The sequence below is a fragment of the Mesoplodon mirus genome, assembly GCF_964341445.2.
Source record: "Mesoplodon mirus genome assembly, chromosome: 5".
NCBI lineage: Eukaryota > Metazoa > Chordata > Mammalia > Artiodactyla > Ziphiidae > Mesoplodon > Mesoplodon mirus.
The window spans coordinates 170348528-170359776 of record NC_138980.1 but is presented as its reverse complement, the minus strand read 5'-3'; positions in this window follow the sequence as shown (position 1 = coordinate 170359776).

Below are 11249 nucleotides of genomic sequence, written 5' to 3'. Positions count from 1 at the left end.
TCTGCAGTGTGCTGAAGCAGAAACTAGTCTCACCCACAGGGGTGGCTGAACCACAACATTCCACTGAGAACTCTGTTCAGAGGAAATAAGGGGTAATTGGTCAAGTAGCTTTTAGTTGGAAAGATATCATTTGCTTCAAGAAAACTACAAAAGCAGCTTTGTCCTTAATTTATTCCTAAGTAGACAATCTTCAAAAACTGATTTTATGTAAAAAAATCCCCAGGTAGATGAGCATTGGGTCCCAGGTGGATGTTTTGATAATATTCGTTTGGATAATGTTCACTGCCCTCCCTTGTGAGAGATCCTCCCCTTTCTGTACAAAAGTTTGCCCACTCTGAGAAGCCTGGCAGGCAGCCACCCTGGGATACAACTAGCTGACTGGCAAAGGAATCATTCCTTCTGTGTCCTTGTGTCCAGGTGAGAAGCCCATCCTTTGCAGAAGAGCCCCAAGTACAGATCATCAAGGGTTGTGGTGTAGGATTTTAATTGGAGCTGTCAGTAACCATGAAGAGCCTGAATCAATAACACCCCATGGCAATGAGCTCACTTAGGGAGCAGGTGTTGGTGTCTAACTATTTTCTACCAAAAAGAACCAAGGCTCCTTAGAGAATTGTCTGATAGTAGGTCTGAGTCAGGAACGTGTTGCATGCTGGAAAGCAAAGACATGTTCAAAGACAATTTAATAGTTCATATCAAAAGGACACAGAAGCCAGCTTGAAAGGGATTCCACTGACCAAATCTGGGAAACTTTAAGGATCAAAAAGAATAGGGACTTCCCTGGTAGTGCAATGGTTAAGAATCCGCCTGCCAATGCAGGGGACACAGGTTTGTGCCCTGCTCCAGGAAGATGCCACATGCTGCAGAGCAACTAAGCCCATGCACCACAACTACTGAGCCTGCACTCTAGAGCCCACGAGCCACAACTACTGAGCCCGCAAGCCACAACTACTGAAGCCCGTGAGCCTAGAGTCCATGCTCCACAACAAGAGAAGCCACCACAATGAGAAGCCCACACACTGCAACGAAGAGTAGCCCCCGCTCACCACAAGTAGAGAAAGCCCACGCACAGCGATGAAGACCCAATGCAGCCAAAAATAAAATAAATAAATTTAACAACAAAATAAACAGAGGAAGAGATTGAGGAGAATAAAGAAATATAACAGCCAAGTCAATGTGTGAAAATTGATTGAATTCTGGGTCCAAAAAAATAGCTATCAAGAACATTTGGAGGGAAAATTAGGGTAATTTGAGTCCAGACTGCATAGTAGGTGATCTTGTTGAATCAATACTGCTTTTCTTAGGTATGATAATGGTGTTACGGTGGTGTGAGAGAATGTCCTCCTTCTGAGTGATGCAATACGCACCATTTAGGGGTGAAATGCCAGAAGAGCAGCCATCTGCTTTCAGCAAAAAGGAAGTGTGTATATATATATATATAGAGAGAGAGATATAAATACAGAGATAGAGGAAATGGGTGCAGCAAGATGTTGGTGAATCTATGTGAGGGGTATCTGGGTGTTGGTTGGTCTGTTCTTTCAACTTTCCGGTGGGTTTGAACATTTTCAAACAGATGTTTTTTAGAAGACTGTATGAGAGAATAGGAAATAGAGAACATTTATATATATATTTTTTTCTTTTTTTTTTTAAAACACAGATCTCGGGCTTCCCTGGTGGCGCGGTGGTTGAGAGTCCGCCTGCCGATGCAGGGGACACAGGTTCATGCCCCAGTCCGGGAGGATCCCACATGCCGCGGAGCGGCTGGGCCCGTGAGCCATGGCCGCTGGGCCTGTGCGTCCGGAGCCTGTGCTCCGCAACGGGAGAGGCCGCAGCAGTGAGAGGCCCACGTACCACAAAAAAATAAAATTAAATTAAATTAAAACAAAAACAAAAACAAAACAAAACAAAACAAAACACAGATCTCTTCTAGTTCCTTTTGCCCGAGACTGTGACCTTTGATAATTTCTATTTTCCAAGAACTCTTGCTTGACTTAAAATCACTGTGACAACAGAGCATGGGAATCATAGCAACAGGAAATGAAATATTTCTGCTTTCTGCAGAGAACTGTAGCTTATCTATGTAATTCAATCTTCTTATATTGAACACCAACTATATACAAGATCCTATGAGAGGCACCGTGAGTGATACAAAGGTAAACAACAACATGGTTTCTGCCTTCAAAGGGCTTAAAATCTAACATATAAACAGGGACTCAACATGTTTTGAGTGGTTATTATGAGCTAAACAAAAGACTAGGACTAGGGATCTAATTATGAATAAGACACAGTCCCTGGGGTCAAAGAGCCCCTTGTCTTTTGAGAAATACAGACACATACATTAATGCCAATATAATAAAACAAGATTTATGAAAATATCTTTATCGTTGTCTAAAAATTATGCCCAAGCAACCAGGGACAGCTTCAGAACAAAGAGTAGCTCTGAGCTAGGATGTGAAGAGGAGCTCAGAATGTTTTCAAAACGGATTGGTAGGCATTCCAAGAAAATGGAACAAAATATATAAAAGCATGAAGGTGTGAAGGGATCATGACATGTTTGGGGATCCACAAGTAGTTAAATATAGCTAGAATTTGGGGTATTTATTGAGGAGTAAGAGAGATGGAACTGGGAGTCAAGCTAGTTGATCAAGAGATTTCATGTTACACTGAGGAGTTTGAGTTGCATCCTGTAGGTGATGGGGAAGCTTTGGTGGTAAGTGACGTGATCTGATTCTTATCTTAGAAAGATAACCCTGGTGGTGAAGTGGCAGGTGAATTGGGAGAAGATGAGGGAGAGAGACTGGTTAATGGACTTTTGTAATAGCACAGGCGAGAGATGCTAAGAGCCTAAACCAAAACAGGGGAGGTGGAGACAGAGAAAGGGTAGGTGAAGGAGACATGTCATACACAGCATCAATCGGCTCTGGTGACTGAATGAATGTTGGGAAGTGAGGGAGAGGAGGTGGTCCAAGATAATCCCTGTATTAGGGTTCTCCAGTGAAACAGAACCAACAGAATGTCTGTGTGTGTGTGTGTGTGTATGTGTGTGGGGGGGGGGGACAAGAGGGAGGGAGATTTAAGGAATTGGCTCATGCAATTGTGGACACAGGCAAGTCCAAAGCCTGCAGGGTAGTCTGGGAGGCTGGAAATTCCCACAGGAGTTGATGTTCAGTCTTGAATCTGCAGGCAGTCTGGAGACAGAATTCTGTCCTCCTTAGGGGATTTCAGGCTTTTCTCTTAAGGCCTTCAACTGATTGGATGAGGCCCACCCACATTATGGAGGGCAATCTGCTTTACTCAAAGTCTACTGATTTAAATGTCAATCACCCCTAAAAAAATAACTTCACAGCACCATCTAGAGGTATTTGATAAAACAACTGGGCACCAAAGCCTGGCCAAGTTGACACATAAAATTAACCATCATCCCAGCCTCTTAAAAGACTGGTTATATTTTTGTGCCATTACTAAATTACAGAATAGAGGAGAAAGGCTGGAGACAAATTTGAGGAGAAAAATAACAACAGTTTGGAAAATGTTGAATTTCAGTTGTTCATGTTGTGTGGTCAGTTGGAACAGATGTACAGGGACAGATCTTTCCAATGGGCCAAATTTAGAGGTCTTACTGGAAGCCATAGGACCAGATGAGGCTAGACCATGAGAGACTGTTCATTCATTCAACAACAGATGTCTTCTGGGTGCCTCTATGGGCCAGACAGACAGGGGACCATAGTGTACCCAAGATAAAATTCCTATCCTCATAGAGCTTAAATTTTAGAAGGGTTGGCAGGTAATGAGCAAATCTTCACATAGAAACATAATTTCAAATAGTGATAGGTATAATTTACTGGTGCCTAACAAACCATCCCGAAACTTGGTGGCCTCAAACAGCTTTTATTTGCTCACGATTCCATGGGTTGGCAACTGGGAGAGACCAGCTGGAGCGGCATGTCTGAGATCCATGCTATGGTGTTGGGTTTACTTATGCTTTTGCCATCAGTTGACAGATGCTGCACGGCATTTGGCTGGGGTTGTCAGCTGATGTGTCTCAGTTGTCCCCCTGTGGCCTCTCCAGGCTAGTTCAGGCTCTTCACTTGGCAGTTGGGGTTCCATGAGGGCAATCTCCTATTGTTCAAGCACTTATCAGGCCTCTGCTTGGGTCACCCTTTCTAATGTCCCAATGGCCAAGGCAAATCATATGGCTAAGCCCCGAATCGTCATGAGAGGGGACAACATGAGAGCATGGAATTCATTAGGAAGTGACCATTAGCCTAACAATCTAACCTGTGCTAAGTGCAGTGAAGAAAATCAGAACAGGGTAAAAAGAGAGAGAATTAACTCAGAAGAGGGGGCTTTAATGGACAGGGTGGTCAGGAAAGTGACTTTTGAGCAGAGACCTAAATGAAGTAAAACACCTAATTATGTGAAGTTCTGGAGGCAGGGGCATGCCGGATGGAGGGAACAGCTAGTGAAAAGATCCTGAAGCTAGAACCAGCTTGACATGTTCAAGAAACAAGGAGAGCAGAGTGCATCTGGGTGATGAACAATTATTAGTTACTGCTACGAGGCCAGGTTTTGCTTCCTCACAGAGTTTTGGCCATGTTCTGAATTACTGAGTTTGCCAAATAAGTACCATATGGATAACTTATTATTGTAGATAATGTCATTTATTAAGTTTTAATTATATAGCTCTCCTTGAAAAAATTAACCCTTTCCTAAATATCTTGTGTATCTTCAGACATACAGTTATATATTCTGATTTCAGTTCACTTGAAATTAGTTCAAAAAAACAGGATTTCAAGGAAGAATGAATGTTAAATCACACACAACATGCACTGAGGCCAAGCTATTCTGACCTGGCAATGAGACCACATCTGGCACAGCAATTGGGATGATGCTTGGTTGACTTGGTTTTCACAGGGTCCAGACTTGTGCATTAAAAGGCAACATGATGGGGGCCTCACCTGAATTCTCTAGCTCTTTAGGGATGACATTGATTTCTGCCATTTTCCCCAGGACGCCATGTCAGTTTTGACTTGTTATCCTGGTCATGGAGGGATTCATTTCAGAGAATTCTCCTTGGCCCTGTGCACTCTGGTAGTCTTCCCCTAAGCCAAGGAACCAGTGTGAAGTTGTACAACTACCAAGCATTTGGGGTCTCAGGAAATGACCACCAGCTGGGGCCACAGACACAGTGGACCCACTGTAAGTTGGATCTGGGCCAGGTCTCCATTTCTAGGCCAGACACAATATTCTTGTACTCTATCAGAGGCCGGTGATGGTGATTAGTGTCTCTAGGTATTAATGTCTACTAAGAGACCTTGCCCAGTAGTCATCAAAATACTTAGGTAACCTTCAGAGTTCAGTTGCCCAAGAAATCCTTTGGTGAAGGATTAGGAGACCCAGGACCACATACATTTGTGGTTTGCCTCCTGCGGACACAGTCTTTTCTTCAATCAATGGAACTGGGTCCAAACACTGGCTCAAGTCTGGAAATTGGGCAAGTGACTATGACTTTTTATTGGGATGGTAGCCTCTTAGCCTTCTGGTCATACCTCCTTGACTTCTTTTCATTGTACATGTTGAGCAATCTCTCACTGGCTACCCATCTGTCTTGCTCCTGGGGATTCAGGAACTAATCGGATTTTGAGTTAATTCCCTTGAGTGTTCTTTTTTGGCTGGCGGAAGAGTTTTCCATATTCGGGGAGAAAGAGTCTTCATGAATAGTTCTTGTCTAGAGGGGCAGCTGCCACCAAAATTTCAATCTCCCCTTATATAACATACAGTTTTTACTGAAAAGCCTGGAACTGCATTTCTCGGCATCTCCTGCATAGAAGTAATGCTACGTGACTAGATCTTGCTAGAGGATTGTAAGGGGAAGTGATAACATTTCTAGGCCGAGTAGGTAAGAGGTGTACATCCTTATCCAATCAACTGCTCCTTCTCTGCCATCTGTTTCTGCCTAAGGTGACCTTGGAAAGTAAATGTGGAAGAAGGCAGAGCCTGCATCAGCCTGGACCCCGGAATAACCACAGGAGTATAACCTCCCAACGTGATGCCCATATTGGACTGTTATGTAAGCAAGAAATCACCTTTAATAGTGTTCGTCCACTTGTAGGAGTTTGTTTGCTAAAGTTACCCTAACACATGCTCTCTATAAATTCTATATCAAATCTACATTAAAATTGTTTCTGCCTCAGTAGGTTTTTACCAGATTTGAAGGTATGTTTGTGATGGTCTGACTCATATACAGATTACAGGACAGTATCAAATTCACTCTGAGAGGCCCAGGGATGTTTTACAGAGCTAGGTAGCTATTCTTCACCATAACTGGAAATGAAGTGTAATAAAATGCAATATGAATACAATCAGCATGTACATATTTCCTCTGTCCTCAACTTCTTAATATAAGCCATCATTTTAAATACCTGCCCCTGTATTGTGTTTGTGTCATGTACCTCCTCAGGTGCCCTGGCCTTGCCCATCACCCAGGCTCTCAGCATCGAGCTGGCTGATAGCCACCCTGCAGGCCCACACTTTTCCACCCCTTGAGGCTGACCCGCTGTGTGTCTGAGGCCTTTGGATCCTCCTGACACAGATTTAGAGGAAGCACTCCCCCTATAGTGCATGTGTGTTAGTTTCCTATTGCTGCTACAACAAGTTACCACAAACTCAGTAGCTTAAAACAACACACGTTTATTTTCTTACAGTTCTGGAGGGCAGACATCTGCAATGAGGCTCACGGGGCTAAATCAAGGTGTTGGTAGGGCTGCTTCCTTCTGAGGGCTCCAAGGGAGAATCCACTCCATGCCTCTCCCAGCTTCCAGAGGCTGCTGGCATTCCTTGGCTTGTGGCCCCTGTTTGCATCACTGCGACCTCTTGCTTCCTTCTCATCTGCTACTGCTGAATCTGATCTCCTGCCTCCTCATGACACGTGATTACATTGGACCCACAGGGATAACCCAGAATAATCTCAAACTCCTCAATTTCATCACATCTGCCAAGTCTTTTTTGCTGTACAAGGTAACCGAACAGGTCGTAGGGGTTAGGATGAGGATATCTTTGGGGCCCATTGTTCAGCCTGCCACCATGAGGGATGTGGATTCCTACGTGGCTTTTAAAGGCATCAGATTAAAAAAAAAGAAAAAAAGAAAAAGAAAAAGGGACTTCCCTGGTGGTCCAGTGAGTGAGACTCCACACTCCCAATGCAGGGGCCCCGGGTTCGATCCCTGGTCAGGGAACTAAATCCCGCAGGCATGCCGCAACTAAGAAATCCGCGTGCTGCAACTAAGACCCAGTGCAAACAAATTAAATAATAAATAAATAAATATTAAAAAAGAAAAAGGCACCAGATGACATGGAAAGGTGAGGGAGCTGACTCCCCATGTAGTGAAATTCAACAAATGGGAACTAAAAGGCAGGACCTACCAGGAAGAGACATTTTTTTTTTCCTCTCCCTGGAGGAGTGCTCTGGGCAGGAATTCCCTGGAGAGCCTGTGCAGAGACGTCCCATGTGGCCACGAGAGGTTCCTGCTGAACGCCTGGCTGGGTCTCTTGGTGGCTCATGGGAAACTGCAGTGGGCACGGTGATAACGGTCCTTTGCATTGCTTCCCGTCCTCCTCTGCCTCACTGCCTTATCCTTGCTGCCCTGGGACTGCACTTCCCAAGCATCAGCAGTTAATCTCTGCCTTGGGCTCTGTTCTCTAGGGAATCTCAGCTGGGGTGCCCCCTCCTCCATTGAAAGTCAACATTTATTCCATTTATTCAAGAAATAATTACTGAGCATCTACTATGTTCAGACACGGTTCTAGTTAACAGAGTCACAGTAATAAATACGAAAAGATTTCTGCTCTCACGGGGCTTACATTCTAACTGGGGAAGACAGACAATAGACAATTAAACAAGAAAATATCATCTAGTGGCCAGTGATGCAATAAAGTCTAGCCATCTTATATTTGGTGGTGAAGGAAGGCTTTTCTAGGGAGTTGACACTTAAACCGAGGCCTGAATGACAAAGAGTCATTTGTGCAGAAGCTGGGGAAGGAGAGGTGACCTTAATGGCAGGTATCAACTTGCCACCTCACATGGATGATTCTAGGTAGCATGCTCTGGGTGAATAGCAGCAGAAATTTACTTTTAAAAAATGCATGATTCTACCAAGCAACAGAAGGCCAGATGGTTTAAAAGACAAAATAAACATTTCAGCAGAGGCTTCCTACTAACCAATAAATGGAACTTGTTTTGTCGTCAAAGGATATGTTTTGTTTCATTTTAGAAATTAGATTTTTCTTTACACTAAGCATCATTTAAGAGGAAGGACCATGAAATTAAAAGTGATGACTCTACCTTCCTCACCTGTATAATAAACTGGGTTATAAACCCGTTTCCTCCTATCTCCAACATATTTTTGTTTGTAGGATTAGCTGACATTGGGTACCGCAGGCATCTTTCTCCCCAAGCTTCTCCACACGCTGTCTCTCCAGCATGGTGACTGTCAGGCTCCAAAAGCACATGTTCCAAGAGAGTCAAACAAAAAGCTGCTGTGTCCATTTTCATGACTTGGCTTTGGAATTTGAACGCTGTCCTTTCTGTCGCATTCTATTTGTTAGAAAGAGAGGAGAATCAGACTCCACCTTCTCAGGGGAGGGTTATCAGAGAATTTGTGGATGCGTTTAAAGCCACCATGATTGGTCCTCTGGCCCCAATTATCGACATTTCTCCTTCATGCATTTCTGAAATCCAGCTGAACGTATGTTGCAAGTTCCACGATTAGGACTCAGTTCCACTAACTAGGCATCATTCTCCATGGGCTCTTGGGTATACCCTCTGAGTCATCCTTCTTTTTCCATAAATGCCGTGGATTAGTGACTATTATGTGCCTCCCATTTCCCTCTTTTTAAAATTAGTGTCCATAGCTGTTATTGTATGCCAGTCCCATTACTGTATGTAAAGAACAGAAGACTTGTCTCTTTAGTGCACAGATCTTCCAGTACGCAAGAATTTAATCAACGAGCTGTACTTGGGACCACACCCATGGAGCCTCATTCACACCAGAGCTTGATTTCGATGACCAGGTCCTGGGCCTCCAGCCTGAACCTGATGCCTCGGTAGATAAGACTTTGATGAGTCTTGAGAGGGAGGGAGTGGGTTTTTGCATGAAGGGTGATTTAAAGCCAGCGGCTGGGAAATGTGTTCTGTAGCTTAGCATCTGATGGTAAAAGCAGAGAAATGACAGATGACTGGGGAATGGTGAGCTGTCTCTGCAGCAGGGACCTTTGTGGAGGAATTAAAATCTAGGTTGTCACCGATGAAGAAAATATGAGCGGGGAGAAAGGTCATCTCAGGTAAGAGAAAAATAGGAGCAGACATTTGGGAAAGGGAGTAATGTGGGCATGTGTCTGTTTACATTAACAGTGCATGTCTAATTAGAGGAAGCCGGTAGTGGGATGGTGGTAAACTAGGCCACATAGGATGCCTGTGGCCCTATAAAGAAACATAGAGGAAGTATTTGGATTTTAACATAGCTTTGTGATAAGAGCAAGATTTCGGAGTCAGACGAACCCGGGTTTGAATTCTCTGTCCAGTGTAGTTTTGTGATTTTTCAGCCAGTGTGGCAGATTACAAAAATAGCCACAATTCTCCAACCTCTGGTTGAGTGACTCTGCAGAGCTTCCATTAAACCATGGAGTCTGTTTCCCCATCTCTTGGTTCTGGTCTGGCACTGGGTCTTGCTTTAGCCAATAGAATGTGGCAGAATTAACCATGTGCCTGTTTTAAACCTAAGCCTCAAGAGACTTTGCCTGTCCCTACTAGCTTTCTTGAGACCTTGCCAAATGCCATGTGAATCCACCAATGCCAGCTAAGTGGGGGATGAGCAGAGCTCAGCCATCCCATCTGAGGCCCCAGACACAGGAGGAAGCCAAGGTAAGATCAACAAAGGTGATCTTTGTGCAGCTGGCCTGCAGAGTCGTGAGTGAGACCAGCAGGGAACTGCCCAGCTGAGCCCAGCTCAAACTGCCCACCTATAGAATCATGCCCTCCATAAAGGATTGTTGTTTTTCAGCCACTGGATTTTGGAGTGACTTGTTAACACAGCAAAGCTGTTACAGCTAGTTAAATAAATTACTTTCTAAATCCCAATATCCTCAACGTACAATAGGTTTGCCAACACCTACATCATGGTCACTGGGAGGACACAATAAGATGACGGTCGTGGTGTACCAGGCACCGTAATACGTGCTGAGCAAACGGCAACTAATTCCGTTGGTCACATCAGAGAGATGGTCAAGGGAAAAACACAGTGAAAGGAGAGCGTAAGAAGGAATTACTTAGAAATCCACATTGTGTTCCCTTCTGCCTCGTGGAGTTTCTTCATTCGCTGTTCCACGGGCATGAGTTCAGACAACACACCACGAATCTGCATTTTTTGGCTCATTATTCACTTTTGAAAACCCTCCTCCTAGCATTCTTGTTTTCTGGACCTTTCAACACATATGCAATGGTCCATATACTCTTGCTCTGATACAAATCGACTTCCTATTTTATATATTTATATATTTTATCTCCAACTGGGCTCTAAGCAACTTAAGACAGTTCTTGGGTTTCCTTTGCAAACCCCACTGAGATAGTATTTTGCTTTTTTATTCAAACAGCAAGAATTTAGTAAATACTCAGTAAATTAAAGTTAATTAAATTTTGTTCTGGTTGGTGTTGATCCTTGGGGTTATCTTATCTCAAATCAAGAGGCCTATTGAATTTCTTCAGTGTCAAGTCACTAAGTAAACTTACAAAGAACAATTCCGCCAAGAGATCAGAGTTATAGGAATTATTCATTTTCTTTCCTGGCGTGTCAGGAGGGAATGGTGAGAACTGGCAATTGGTTCCCACCGAGCAAATGTCTGGATGCCTCAGAGGCAATAGACCCTGTTTACGTCTCAAACTGCTAATCAACTCGATCCTGTTATTACTTGAAAGAGAAGCTAAAAGTTCCTGGGAAAACTAAAGATAGGCACCGATTACATCCTCTGAAAACATATTTAATTTTCCCACGTAATTTTCCCTCACTCAAAATGCTTAAGGCTTTCTAAGCGCCTTCTTTTTTACTTCCTTCAGAGGTTTTCCTCTGAATAAGATGCTGATTTTTACTGAAACGTTATTATTGATGTGTCCTTGCCATGGGGCGCAGGACCCAGCTTCTACCAGCTTTGGAGAGCCGACCGTGCACGTCGTTTCAACTCTGCGTTCAGCGACGTCACCT